Source organism: Delphinapterus leucas, chromosome 7 (assembly GCF_059928025.1).
Source record: "Delphinapterus leucas isolate spDelLeu-1000000601 "Yukka" chromosome 7, BTC_Dleu_Yukka2, whole genome shotgun sequence".
In the NCBI taxonomy this organism is placed as follows: Eukaryota; Metazoa; Chordata; class Mammalia; order Artiodactyla; family Monodontidae; genus Delphinapterus; species Delphinapterus leucas.
Window position 1 is genome coordinate 41,163,420 of NC_143135.1, and position 14,547 is coordinate 41,177,966.

General features: G+C 44.3%; 1 long non-coding RNA gene across 1 annotated transcript in view; it reads right to left on the reverse strand.

Moving 5' to 3' along the window:
• Positions 1 to 2,688: 2,688 nt before the first annotated feature.
• LOC111165248 (uncharacterized) overlaps positions 2,689 to 14,547 on the reverse strand; it is a 56,125-nt gene continuing 44,266 nt past the window's right edge. The window contains exon 4 of the long non-coding RNA XR_002642289.3: positions 2,689 to 13,748. This is a non-coding gene — a long non-coding RNA (uncharacterized LOC111165248). The remainder of the gene's footprint in view (positions 13,749 to 14,547) is intronic.

The following is a 14,547-nucleotide window of genomic DNA, read 5'->3' on the forward strand; positions in this document are numbered from 1 at the left end:
ACGAAACATGGCCTTTTAAAGCACTGAATTACGTGAGTGCAGAGCTGTTAAAATCAGTGTAGCAAAAATCCAGCTGGGTTTGGCCAGTGCCACAAAGTACAAAATGATGATCACTTGCTCTGCCAAGACCCAAGGTTCCCCAGACGTGGTGGCCTGAGCAGAATTATTTGAATACATGCTCATTCTTTAAAACAAGGAATTTGCTATTAGGAAATAGACATCTGTTGTTTTTTTTCTTGCTCTGGGTCCCAAGGTGGATTTATTGGGAAGCTTCAGAGCCTTTGACTTGCATGGGTCCCTGTAAGGGCTGGGAGACTCTAGGAGTTAGAGATTGCTCTAGATGGGGAGAGGAAACCACGTTACAATCAAGAGGCATTTAAACATAAGCATTTCTGGTCAATTGCCTAAAGAGACCTCAGCAGAAAAGAACTGAATCTCCAATATTTCAGTAACTTGTTGCGACTTATTTTCTCATTCTAAACAAATTCACTTTCATACTTATTTTCAAATTTGTAATTTTGTATTATTTTTATTAAGGAGAGGCTGAAAATTATGAAGCTCCGGGCTCCACAAAACCTGAATCTGTCCCTGTCTGCCTCCATGGCTTTTCTTCTGGTCACCACACCTTAATTTGTCTTTGTGGAAAGGCCCTACTATTCACTCAGTGGTAGGCACGGGATCCAGGTCTAGACAAAAAGAGAGGAAGTGACTGGTTTAGGAAAAAGCATGTGATCCAATTTGGGCCAGTGAGAATTGGGGCCAGACTTTTTGCTGGATCTCTCTACCATGGTTGTTGTGGGAATGAAAGTTTGACATTACTGTTTTGCTTCTACAGAAGGAAACTGCCTGAGAATAAAATTAGCATAGATGAAAGCAGAACTGAGAGATTAAAAAGAAGCCAAGTCCTCATGTCACTTTTTGCCCCAGAAACCAGTTGTATTGAAGCTGGTATACATAACCCTCGGCTTTTCAGATAGACAAGTCAATTAAGCCCTCTTTTTTGCTTAAGCTAGTTTGAGTTGGGTTTCTGTCATTTGTAACTGAGAGTCTTGACTAATACAGGTCTAGAAAAAAAAATCTACTATTATTTCAGTTCAGAAAATGGTTCATTGGTGTATTTGAGTCTTTCCCCCAGCTTTATTGAGATATAATTGACATATAACATTGTGTAACAACTTGATTTGATACAAGTATCTACTGCAAAATGATTACCACAATAAGGTTAGTTAATGTATCTACCACTTCACAAAATTACATTTTTTTGTACTTGCCTCTTAATAGTTATAAATAGATAATGCTTATTGATCACTCTCATTAAGGGCTTGCATAATCCATTGTATCTTACAAGCAACCTTATGGTGTATGCACTATTATTAACATGCCCATTTTACAAAAGAGAAAATTGAGGCACATAGAAGTTAAGTAACTTGTCCAATTGGTCCACTATCACCAAAACAAGTGTCTCAGACTTGAAGCCATGTTGATCAGTCCTTCCATTTATTCAGCAAATATTTATTGAGCACCTACTAGGCACTGGGGATTTAGGGATGAATATGACATAGTTCTTTCTAAAAGCTCTCAAAGTATTGGAGGGAGGCTGGATGGGAGGCAAGGTCAACAGTTCCCATGAATGGAGTGACTTGGAATCACAGTAGAGGGAGGTGCCAACTCATGGAAGGGAGCAGGGAGGCTTGATAATGAAGGACTGCAGATAAGGTGGCAAGGAAAACTGGTCTTGAGGTGCCAGCAGGAATTACCAGGCAGAGAAGAGAGAAGAGGATTCCAAGCAGATGTAACAGCATGGTCAAGGCTAGAAACGCAATAAAAGACATGACTTGTTTGGGAAATAGCAAGAATTTTGGTGTGGCAGGAGAAGGCAGTTTTTGAGAGACAGTGGTGAGATGAATCTTAAAAAGTAGATAGAGGACAACTCACAAAGTCCTAGTGTGCTGTGAGAAGGAATCTGGAGTTTACTCAGTATTCCTAGGGAGCCACTGAAAGATCTCAAGGAGAGAGTGACATGACTACATTTGTATTTCAGACAGATCACATAGACAACAGTGTCACTCCCTTGTAGTAGTCAGGCCCTTCTGTCCAGCCTTGTTGTTTGAGTTTGAGGTTCTTCAGATCGATCTAACTTTTTCCTCCATGATCACTACTGTTATCATATTTTTCTCTCTCTTTCATCAATGAGCAATCAACATAACCTGAGGATTCCTTCACCTATCAGCCAGGGTTATAGCATTCCCTCAGAGAAGTAATTCTCAACCATGTGTGGTAGAAGTATATCACTTTCACTTGATGGGTATTTTCATAACACATATGTCTTTGTGATATACTCCCCACTTGCCCTGAAATTCTGATAGACCTAAAATTTGGGAAGATGCGTAGGGGTGGTTGGAAAGACTTGCATCTTGGAAAAGTTTATTCTTTTAAAGAATGTGGATCTGGCCATGCAAATAAGTGTCTTATAAATATCTCTCTCGGGCTTCCCTGGTGGCGCAGTGGGTGAGAGTCTGCCTGCTGATGCAGGGGACACGGGTTCGTGCCCCGGTCCGGGAAGATCCCACATGCCGCGGAGCGGCTGGGCCCGTAAGCCATGGCCGCTGAGCCTGCGCGTCAGGAGCCTGTGCTCCGCAACGGGAGAGGCCACAACAGTGAGACGCCCGCGTACCACAAAAAAAAAAAAAAAAAAAAAGAATAAATATATGTATATATAAATTCTGTGGTTGTTATTAAAACACTACAAAATCTGCATGGATATATTAATAATGATACCTTTGGTAGATGGTTGAATGGTGGCTCCCCAAAAATTATGTCCTTGTCCTTACATCTGGCCCCTGTGAATGTTACCTGATTTGAAAATAGAGTCTTTGCAGCTGTAATTAAGTTAAGGGTATTGAGATAACATCAGCCTGTATTATCTAGGTGGGCCGTAAATCCAATGATGAATGTCCTAATAAGAGACAGAAGAGAAGAAGCAGGGACAAAGAATAAGGCAGAGATTGAAGATATGCAGCCACAAGACGAATGTCTGGAGCCACCTTAGTTGGAAGAGGCAAGGAAGTATTCTCCCCTAGAGCCTTCAGAAGGAGTGTGGCCCTGCCGACACCTTGATTTCAGACTTCTGGCCTCCAGAATGATGAGAAAATAAACAAGCTGGTGGTTGTTTTAGACCAGCAGGTTTGTGGTAATTTGTTATGGCATCCTTAGAAAACTTGGATAACTTCTTTCTAATAGGTTATGCTTAACAGTCACTTTTCGAAGAGAAGACAACTTTCAAAAGTGTTACATATGGTTATGTTATACATGGTATAACGCAAATGAATCTGGGCAAGTTAACAATCTCTCTGGGCCAATTTTCTCACCTAAAAACATGGAAATAATTCCATCACCACAAAGTGTTTAGACTATTAAATGAGATAAATGATGCCCAGCAGACAACTAGCAAAAAAGCCAGGTGCTCAAAGATGTATCCATTTGAGAACAGGACACAACACTTACTACACAGACACCCTGGTGAAACAAGGCCTCTCAGGAGAGAGCTAGGATAGTTCACATGCAGAGTCCTGGCCTATGTCAGAATTGCTTTTGCATATAACCACTTACACCCATCTGGTGTCAGCTCTTGCTCTCACCAACTAACCACTGCCCTCTCCCTCAACCTTCTCTACTTCCTGTTTACGTAGATTGCTGCTTCCTGGCCAAGGGAATTGAACAGTTTCAGCCAGACTGCATTTCCCCTGGACCTATGCCAAGACTACCTTCTCTGCTTTCCTTCTTTCATTCTGCTTTCTTCTTGTTTTAGAAGCTGTCACATTAATGAGGACAAATTTCTTGCTGCTCTGAGCAATCCACAGCTAAGCAGTTGCTCCTCTTCCTGGCTGTTGGATTGAATCAGATGGACATGAGAAAAAAAATAGCAAAAATTACGTACGCATCAAGAAATCGGTCCAGCCCTGCTTGCCTCAGCCCCTCCAAGCTATTGATACTGAGGCTTCTTTCACTCAACTGTGCTGGTCACATTACCTCCACTCTCAGGCCCAGCCCTCACCTATTTGTGTGAAGCAGTCCTGACCAAGGCCGGCAGGATAGCAGGGAGTCAAACTAGACCAGAACATCAGGTTGGAAGGCTGCTGAGATGATCTAATTTGTGATTCTCAATGTGAAATAAATGTCCAAATCACCTGAGAGGCTCTTTCAAAACAAAAAACAAACAAGCAAACACTTGGAACTGGAGGATAGGCATGGATATTTTGGGGGAAAAAAAACCCCAGATGATAATGATTTTGCCCACAAGTCCAGGTTTATTATTCTTAACACAGGAGATGAGAATGTGGACTCTCGAGCCTGACTGGATTCAAATTCTAGCTTTGCCACCAATGAGCTTGTGACATTGCACATGTTTCTTAACCTCTCTGTGCCTCAATTTCCTCATCTGTAAAATAGTAGTAATAATACCTACCTTCATCATAGAAATGTTGTGAGGAGTAAATGAGTTAACATGTGAAAAGCACTTAGACTATATAAGTGTTTGCTAGTATTACTGTTACTTCTATGTTGTTTTTATTGACCGGCTCATGGAAAAGGAAGTTGATCAGAGGATGATATGCCCGAATGAGTGATTTGAAGATGATACAGGCAGAGGGGATGGTAGAGTTCAGTGTATGACAGTGGAAATGGGTAGTGGAGCCTGAATAGAAGACTATCATTGGAAGGAGAAAGTGGAGCAGTAGTAAAGCATATGCTGTCTGGAACTGGAGTGCCTGAGTTTAGATCCTGCTTTCGCTACTCAGTAGCAGCACAACCACAGGCAGACCTAATTGTTTCCTCATCTGTAAAATGGAGATGATAATAACAGTGACCTATCTTATGTGGCTGTCATGGAATCAAATGAGTTAATACATGACATGCTGATTTCTCAGACTAGTGCCTGGCACATAGCAAGTGTTCTCTTATCCTTAACATTTTAATTGGAAATGAGAAGGTCAAAGAACTGAAGGGCCAATTGTTAGTCGGAAATTGGCATTATCCGAGATGATGGCAAAGTCTGAGGTAAACAGGAACACTGTGAACCAGTTCACATGAATGAGTGTTCAATAAATGAGTGAGATGACCAGGAGGCTGGTAATAAAGAAGTAAGGAGGAGGAGAGTGATCATAGCCAAATGGCACTAGTCTCCAAGTGGCTGAGTCTTTCACAAGAGTTTGACAGCACTTACAGGGAGCATAGAGGACCCCAACATCATATTCTGGCCCTGAAGGCCAAGAGCTAGGGGCAACAGTCAGAGAAGGGGCTGAGGACGTAGGAGAGTTTCCTGCCTAGGGAGTGACAGTCTACATGGAGTGTGGGAGGAGTCTGGAAGATGGAGAAAAGATGGGGGTAGAGCCACACTGCTAAACGTCACAGTAGGTGCTATGGACAGTAAATGGTCTAGACTAGCACTATTCACTAGAATGTTAGGCAGTGATGGAAATGTTCTGTATCTGCACTGTCCGATATGGTAGGCCCATGTGGCTATAGAGCCCTTGAAATGAGGCCAGTGTAATCAGTGTTATTAAACAATCACCAAGGAATTTTGTTAAGATGCAGAATCCCAGACCCTACCTTCATCTACTGAATTAGAATCTCTGCACTTTGGTCCAGGACTATCTCCCAGAGATCCCCAGGTGACAGATTTAGGCCAGGTATACAGCCAGGTTTAGGCCATGCTGCATGATCTAAGGAGGCTGGAGAAAGTGGGTATCCATGTGGGTTAAATATAGGAAAAGCTATCATATAGGGTCTGTTTGGGAAGTTTTAAACTTATTTTATTCTGAGTGACTCTGATAGTTTTTATTTCGAAAGTGTTTGGCTTGGTGGATCTAAGAAAATTTAAAACTTAAAGAATGTAAGAGTAGAGAAAATCGTATTATGTTAAAGGTTAATAGTAGTGTTCCTATTACGGGAGAATTAACTGCTTGAGAAGAAATATTTTGATAACTGCTAGAATCCAAAAGTGAGAGTGGGACTTCCCTGGTGGTCCAGTGGCTAAGACTCTGTGCTCCCAATGCAGGGGCCCTGGGTCTGATCCCTGGTTAGGGAACTAAATCCCATAACTAAGAGTTCCTAATCCTGCAACTAAGAGTTCGCATGCCGCAACTAAAGATTCTGCATGTGGCAACGAAGATCCCGTTGTGCCGCAACTAAGACCCAGCGCAGCCAAATAAATAAATTAAATAAATAGTAAAAAAGAAAAAAGAAAAAAAGGGAGAGTGAAAATCCTTTCTGTGTAAAAGGGAAGATGAATCTGAGATTTGGATGGGCCTCTGGGATGGAAAAAGGGAAGAGAAAGGAGAAGGGAAAGTTCTGCAAGATGGTGGTGGGCTGAGTATGTACAATGTAACAGCACCCACCCTCCACCAAAAAAAGTCAAAAACAGTTCACCAAATTACAAATATTCATTGAGCAAGTTATTTAACCTCTCTGTGCCTCAATTTCCTCCTTTGTAAAACAGTGGTAATGTTACTTACCACTAAGTAAGACCTACAGGCTTTTTGGTTGGGGGGAACTGGTGAAAGAGCTGAGTTTTCTAGCTCTTGGGAAAACTTGGGCTGTCCTGGGGTAAATTAGAGCCAGTATGATTGAACACAGATGCCTGGAGGCAGAGAGAGTCAGGAGAGCATCAGCTGCTGAAAATGCCCAAAACTCTGAGGAAAGTTTTGTGTTACTCCACATTGTGGAATCAAGTAGTTGAGGCAGTTTCATTGGGCTCTCACTGGTCAGGGAGACCTCAGCTTTCATCTGGGTTACAGCAGGAAAGAAAGCAAAACATAAAATGGCCTGTGGGTCCTGCTACTTGAATTCACTGACCCTTAGACTGGCTGCATGAGCCGCCGTCCACTCACGGGCCTCTCTGCTAGCCTATCTGGTCTCTTGGGGCTGGTCTGTTTATGTCCTGTCCTCTCATCCCCAGAGTGGCCTGGTCAGCTCTGGTCTCAGCTCTTATCATCCCTCCCAAGTGGTGTCACAAGGATGTGTGTGGATGATAAGTGCTCTAGTCCTAGAGTCTAAGGGTTTAGGGAAGGGAGACAGCAGCGGGGCCCTGGGTGATTGGGTATCTGATTTGCCCTTGAGGGAGGCCAGATTAGGCCAGGCAGGGTCTTAGGCAAAAGTGGGGTGCAGGAGGGAGGAATAGCTTTGGGGAGCAGGGGTACAGGGTTGCCTAGAGCAGTTGGAATATAATTGAGACAGAAGGAAAAAGCAAATGTATTCCAGGAATATATGTCAGCAATTGAACCTTAGAAGCCAAATCCACATTAAGACTAAGAGAAAAGGAATGGTCAAAAATGGAAGAAGGGGGGCTTCCCTGGTGGTGCAGTGGTTGAGTCCGCCTGCCGATGCAGGGGACACGGGTTCGTGCCCCAGTCCGGGAAGATCCCACATGCCATGGAGCGGCTGGGCCCGTGAGGCATGGCCGCTGAGCCTGCGCGTCCAGAGCTTGTGCTCTGCAACGGGAGAGGCCACAACAGTGAGAGGCCCGTGTACCGCAAAAAAAAAAAAAAAAATGGAAGAAGGGACCCAATTTCAGAAGCAACTAAATACAGGAACATAGCAGAAGACAGGGTGAAGGGAGGAATGACCAAAAGGTGCTGGATTTCTAGCCACAGTGCTAGGTTACACGTGACTAAGTTATCCTCTCCTCAGTGAGAGGTAGAGGTTGCCCTGCACATGGAAACATACCTTTTTTATGTGTGTGTAGTAAGATGTACATAAGATTTACTATTTTTTAGTGTATAGTTCAGTGGCATTAAACTCATTCACATTGTAGTGCAACATCACCACTCTCCATCCCCAGAGCTTTTTCATCATCTCAATCTGAAACTCCAAACCCATTAAACAATTCCCCATTTCCCCCTCCCACCTGCCCCTCATAGCCACTGTTCTACTTTCTGTTTCTACAAATTTGACTAATCTAGGTACCTCAAATAAGCGGAATGATGAAATATTTTTCCTGTTATGCCTGGTTAATGAAACATACCTTTTTAATATCCCCTCAAAGTTCCTAAGGAACATGTCAGATGTGCCCCAGGTCATGTCTCAACTAGCTCTGCAAGTAAACCAACGACTTGCTGTTTATCCATCACGGGTTCTGATTCTTCCCTTGAGGGAGATGAATGCAGGCAAGAGGAAGGGGTGCACCTTCTCCCTTCACATTACTTTTGCTGCCAATTTGCCTCCTCTCTTCCCCAGCCTTTTTTTTTTTAAACATTTTTATTGGAGTATAATTGCTTTACAATGGTGTGTTAGTTTCTGCTTTATAACGAAGTGAATCAGCTATACATATACATATATCTGTTCCCCAGCCTTGATCACCACTACCAATGTTAGCTCTACTTGATCACACCACAGCCCTCTTTAACCCCAAAATGGAATGAAATTGCTGCTCTAAAGAGTGAAACTGGGACTTCCCCGGTGGCAGAGTAGTTAAGAATCCTCCTGCCAATGCAGGGGACACAGGTTCGAGCCCTGGTCCAGGAAGATCCCACATGCCGCGGAGCAACTAAGCACGTGCGCCACAACTACTGAGCCTGTGCTCTAGAGCCCACGAGCCACAACTACTGAGCCCGCGTGCCACAACTACTGAAGCCCACACACTGAGAACCTGTGCTCCGCAACAAGAGAAGCCACTGCAATGAGAAGCCTGTGCACCTCAATGAAGAGCAGCCCCTGCTCGCCACAACTAGAAAAATCCCGCGCACAGCAACGAAGACCCAACGCAGCCAAAAATAAATAAATAAATAAAATATATATATTTTAAAAAAAGAGTGAAACCTTTTTCAACAAGCCTTAGGTAGTCTGGCATCTGAACAAGTATGTTTGGATTCATACAGATGGCCATGAACCTCTTTTAATTAACGTTTGGACTGGGACTCATTCTGTGATATCGCTTACCTCAGCCTCCCTCACCTATCTGGTCTGTGCCCATGGTGAGATGGATATGCCCTTCCACTGCCCACCATCACCCCACTCTCACCCATATAGTCCTCTGCTTTTCCAGCATCAGGCTTCTGCCCTCCCCCTGGGATTAGGGCCTATTTCATCATTCCCTCTCTATTCAAAGGTATCATCCATCTGTCTAGGGTCCCAATCATTAGTTTCCATGGTCCTTTTTACCATTTCTCTTAGAAGGCCTAAGAGTCTTCATGCAAATCGACCCCTGGTGGTGGCTGTGATCTCCCAGAACTCTCAAGGTGACATGCAGTTGAGCCTCACCATGACCCATGTGACTCATGAATTTTATTTTTGAAAGAGAGGAAGGAGGGGCAAGTTGAAGACTATAGTTCCATGACCAGACACTGTCAGGGGGCTTTGCTGAAAGGCTCTTGACTATCATAGAGGGTCAAGAGTCTCTCATCCTCAGGGTCTGAAAGTGAACACTGAAAAGGAGGAAAACACATTTTGCTTTGGCAAAAATCAGGATTCAGATCCTGACTCCTTCATCTACTAGGTGGGTGACCTTGGAAAATGATTTAATATGGCTAGCCCACAGTTTTCTTATTTGCAAAACTGGAATAATATAGTATATAGCATATAGGGTACATCGATTTGGAATCGTAGTGGCTGTAAGAAACTGAACTACAATATAAGGGGTTTCAAAAATATTTTTAAAATTTTTCTCTCACCTCAAAGTCCTGAAGTAGAGGGCTTCCCTGGTGGCACAGTGGTAGAGGGTCTGCCTGCCGATGCAGGGGACATGGGTTCGTGCCCCGGTCTGGGAGGATCCCACATGCTGCAGAGCGGCTGGGCCCATAAGCCATGGCCGCTGAGCCTGTGCATCTGGAGCCTGTGCTCCGGAACAGGAGAGGCCACAACAGTGAGAGGCCTGCCTACCACAAAAAAAAAAGAAAAGAAAAAAAAAAAGTCCTGAAGTAGAAAATCCAGAGCTGTTCCACAATGTCCTCAGGGACGCAGGGTCATCTCACTGCTCTCCATTCCTTCTGTGTGGCCCTCACCCTCATGGCCCAAGATGGTGACAAGATTGCACCTGTGTTCCAGGTAGCAGGATGGACAAAGGGATGAAGAAGGGGTAAAGGGCATGTACCAATTTTGAGGAAAATTGCAAGAAGCTGCCATACAACACTTTTGCTTACATCCCATAGACACAATCACACCTAGCTGCAAGAGAGACTGGGAAATTCCAGGCAGCCTTGTGCACAGCTAAAAATTGGGAATCCTGCTACTGCGAAAGGGATAAGGAATAATGGGGGGACATTTTGAGGCTCTGTTACATAAGTTACTTATTGTAAAGATTAAGGTACTCCATCAATAAATGTTGGCTATTTTTTTTTTTCTTTTTTGTGGTACGCGGGCCTCTCACTGTTGTGGCCTCTCCCACTGCGGAGCACAGGCTCCGGATGCGCAGGCTCAGTGGCCATGGCTCACGGGCCCAGCTGCTCTGTGGCATGTGGGATCTTCCCGCACCGGGGCACGAACCCGTGTCCCCCTGCATCTGCAGGCGGACTCTCAACCACTGCGCCACCAGGGAAGCCCAATGTTGGCTATTTTTAATATTCTCCCTTGAGGGATTACTAAGGAGTAACTCAGGGAAGCAGAAATAAGAGTGTCCTCCAACTGAAGAGAAGATGTGGCTTTCATTTTATCCTTTGTTAAGATAATGACTCATCCAGACATTGTGGCCTATGAGGTGCTGACTTAAAATTTTCAAAGTTATTATCTCCTTTACTTTCTAGGGCTCGGCTCACTTTGAAAGTATCTTATTGACTCACTCTTAGCCAATCAGTGTCCTGTGTTGGCAGACTCTCAGAAGGGAGCATACCAGCAACCTAACCAGATACAGTCCCTGAAAGGGAGGACTTTCAAAAGATCTGTGTACCTCCTCATACCCACATCACCACTGTGAGTGTTTCCTTTTCTGTAGAAACTTCCACCATCTAGTGCCCAATTACCACCATCTCCAACATGAATCTGACTTCCCCTCTGCCAGCAGCTTACATTCTGTCTGTGGTATAGATAAGTTCCTGAAGATTCTTGCTTCTTCTCTGTCGTAATATTCTTGCATCACTCACTAACTGAGATGGTCTCTTTCATTCTAGAGAACACCATCCCTCCCAAAGCCCATGATCACACTGAGTGGATAACCGAGGCAGTAGAAGAATTGATCAATTAACTGAGCACAACTAGAGCAGACTTCCAGAACTGCAAGGACATGGGGGTCAGATTCCAGTCTAGTAGCCTTCAAGAGCAGAACCACTTCCCATTTTTTCCTATTGAAATATTACATTGTATCTCAGTGTGTAAAACTGATAACAGCAGAGTTGATCTGATTGAATGAGGGGAGAGCCCAAAGCCCAGCCTACCCATCTTGCCTCTTACCAAGCACCTTCACTCCTACATGAGAAGTCCCTGGGTATCTCCAAGGAACTCCAGGGCTCACTCTACTAACCTCAGTTTGAACATCCTTATTCTGGTAATTCTCTTGCTTTAAGAGCTGGTCGTGGGAAGGGGATAGAAAAAAGTTTTAGAATCAGACAGTCCACATGTCGAGATCTTACTAGCTGTGTGACTATTGGGCCTCAATTTTCCCATTTGTAAAATGGAGATGATGAGTGCTGCTTTCCTGCATTGTAATAAGACTTAAAGTGAGTTTATGAATATAAAGTTCCCAACACAGCGTAGGTTCTCAATAAATGCTAGCTCCCTTTCTTCGTTTCCTTCCCCTTAAGGTAAGATGACATCTAGCACACCTTTAACGGATGTTTAGCATCGTTTGCCTACCACACTGACCACTGTGTGTGTAGATGAGTGTGCCTTTATGCACGCGTCTAAAAAGGTACAGGCCACTGCTGGGTAGTTTTAGGTCCTGGCAGCTAATGATTATTGTAGTTTGTGAAAACTGTCCTCAGGCATTAACAGAGCTAATGAAAGTACTATCAGATAAGGCCGTGACATAGATTGAATGGATTGGCTTCTTACGTTTTTTTTTTTTCTTTTTTTTTGGTGGTGGCACGCAGCATGCAGGATCTTAGTTCCTCAACAAGGGATTGAACCCGTCCCTCCTGCAGTGGAAGTGCAGTCTTAACCACTGGACCACCAGGGAAGTAAGTCCCTGTTTGAAAATATGAATCAAAGAAAAATTGGATTAGCCTGGCTATCACAATAAAGAATAAAGAAGAAGTAAAGAATAGTTTCTTGAATGTTGCTGAAGAAATAAAGAATAGTTTCTCCAACTCGCCAGTAGGTGAGCTGGGGCTACTCTTCATTGTGTTGTGTGGGCTTCTCATTGTGGTGGCTTTTCATTGCGGAGCACAGGCTCTAGGTGCACGGGCTTCAGTAGTTGCAGCACGATGGCTCAGTAGTTGTGGCTCATGGACTCTAGAGTGCAGGCTCAGTAGCTGTGGCGCACGGGCTTAGTTGCTCTGCGGCATGTGGGATCTTCCTGGACCAGGGCTCGAACCCACGTCCCCTGCATTGGCAGGTGGATTCTTAACCACTGTGCCACCAGGGAAGTCTCTTTGGGCAGAGCAGCCAGAGTACCCTCATGCTCAGTATAAGGCACTTTGGGTCACTTTATATAAAGGTCAAGTGAGGGGGAGGGAGCCAGTCAGGCCAGAGACCAGCTCCTCAGCATGGGATTCATGAATCCCATCACTAAGAGGATGGCTCAGGCCTGGTATCTGAAGGAGTTTACTAGTTTCAGTCCTAATTCTAGGATCAGAGAGCAGGGCACAATGAATAATGGTGGTTGAAGAAGGCAGAACAATGGTCCCCAAAGACATCCACATCCTATCTCTGGAACCTATGAATATGTTATATTACATGGCAAGGGGGAATTCTGGAATTAAGGCAAGGTTGCAAATGGAATTAAGGTTGCTAATTGGCTGACCTTAAAATAAGGAGATTATTCTGCATTACTGAGGTGGGCCCAATGTAATCATAAGGGTCCTTAAATGTGGAACAGGGAAGCAGAAGAGTCAGAAGGACATGTGATGACGGAAGTAGAGGTTGGAATGTTTCAGTGTGAGGACTCAACCTCCCATTGCTGGCTTTGAAGATAGAAGGGGGCCAGGAGCCAAAAACTGCAGGTGGCCTTTGGAAGCTGGAAAAGGTAAGGAAACACTGTCCCCTCCAGGGCCTCTAGAAAGGAACACAGCTCTGCTGATACCTTGATTTTAGCCGGGACCCATTTTGGTTTTCTGACCTACAGAACTCTAAGGTAATAAATTTGTGTTGTTTAAGCCACCAAGGTTGTAATAATTTGATACAGAACGTTAGAAAACTAATACAATGGGTTATTGGCAAACACTGGGAGATTATACAAGGCAGTGGGGAGGGGCATCCATGAGCCCAGCTGTGGGAAACTAAATAGCACAGAAGCTGGGGAGGTAAAGTCCAATGTGTCAAGGCTAACAAGAGTGATCTCTCTGGCTCATTGGCTCATTTCCTGGGTAAGTTGGAGACGGCCACTCCTTACCCCTTCAAGCCTGCAGAAGGAGGGCAAAAGGCATCGTGGGCACACTTTCCCAAAGTAAGACTTTCGTGCTTTTCCTAATCAGTCACCAAATGATCCTGGGAACAAATAGTCTCCAGAGACCCCACTATAGTCCCTGTTGGGGAATCCTGCAGGTGTCCTGACACTTACACCATCAGGATTGCTTCTCAGGCACAGACTCACATGTCCCTGTGAGCACCTGTCTTCCTCTTACAGATTCTTGGAAACTCAGTGTATTTTGCTTTCATCCTCAGAGCTGAGAATAAAAGGAAATATTTCACCAGGTGCAAGAAAATACCACAAGATGATAGCATTATTAATGATAACAATAGATAGCATTTGAGATTCCTAAGCACACTTCACAAAAATGTTACAGACCTCACTTCTTTTAATCATCATGATCATCATAATCCCATAAGGTGCGCACTGTTGTTATCTGCATCTTACATATAAAAGAACTAAAATCCAGAGAGATTAAGGAGCGTGCCCCAAACCACAGCCCTAGCAGGTGGTAACTCAGCTCAGTCTTACTCCAAAGCCATGCACTTAGGTATTTTATCACTGCCTTCCCGGGCCTTGAGTACCACACTGCTCCAGAACTAGCTGCAGAATGGGAAGCTCCAGCTTCCTGTAGTTCTCCCAACACCAGGGCAGAGATTTTTGACTGAAAATCACTTCCAATAATAAAATAACAAACATGGTTCAGAAATCTAACAGCATTCTTTCAACTCTAACTCTCATGCCACATTGGTGCACTAAGTGACATTCCCTTCTTAGGCTCCCAGTCAAATATATCCATTCCCATCCCCTCTTCCCTATTTCCTCTCAAACCCCATTTGCCATGACTAGCAGAGGAGAGAAAGAAAAAGGAGATAGGGTAGAGGAAGAGGAATTGGACTGAGCAGGTAGAAAGGTAAGAATCCTGAGCCCTATGTGAGGATGGACAGCACTGGTGCCCACAGGTCTAGAAGCTGAAGGCTGGGGTCCTTAGTTCAGAGTCAAGACTAGTTCCCAGCTTAAGCAGCATACCCCATGCCTTCTCTTCCTGTATGCCT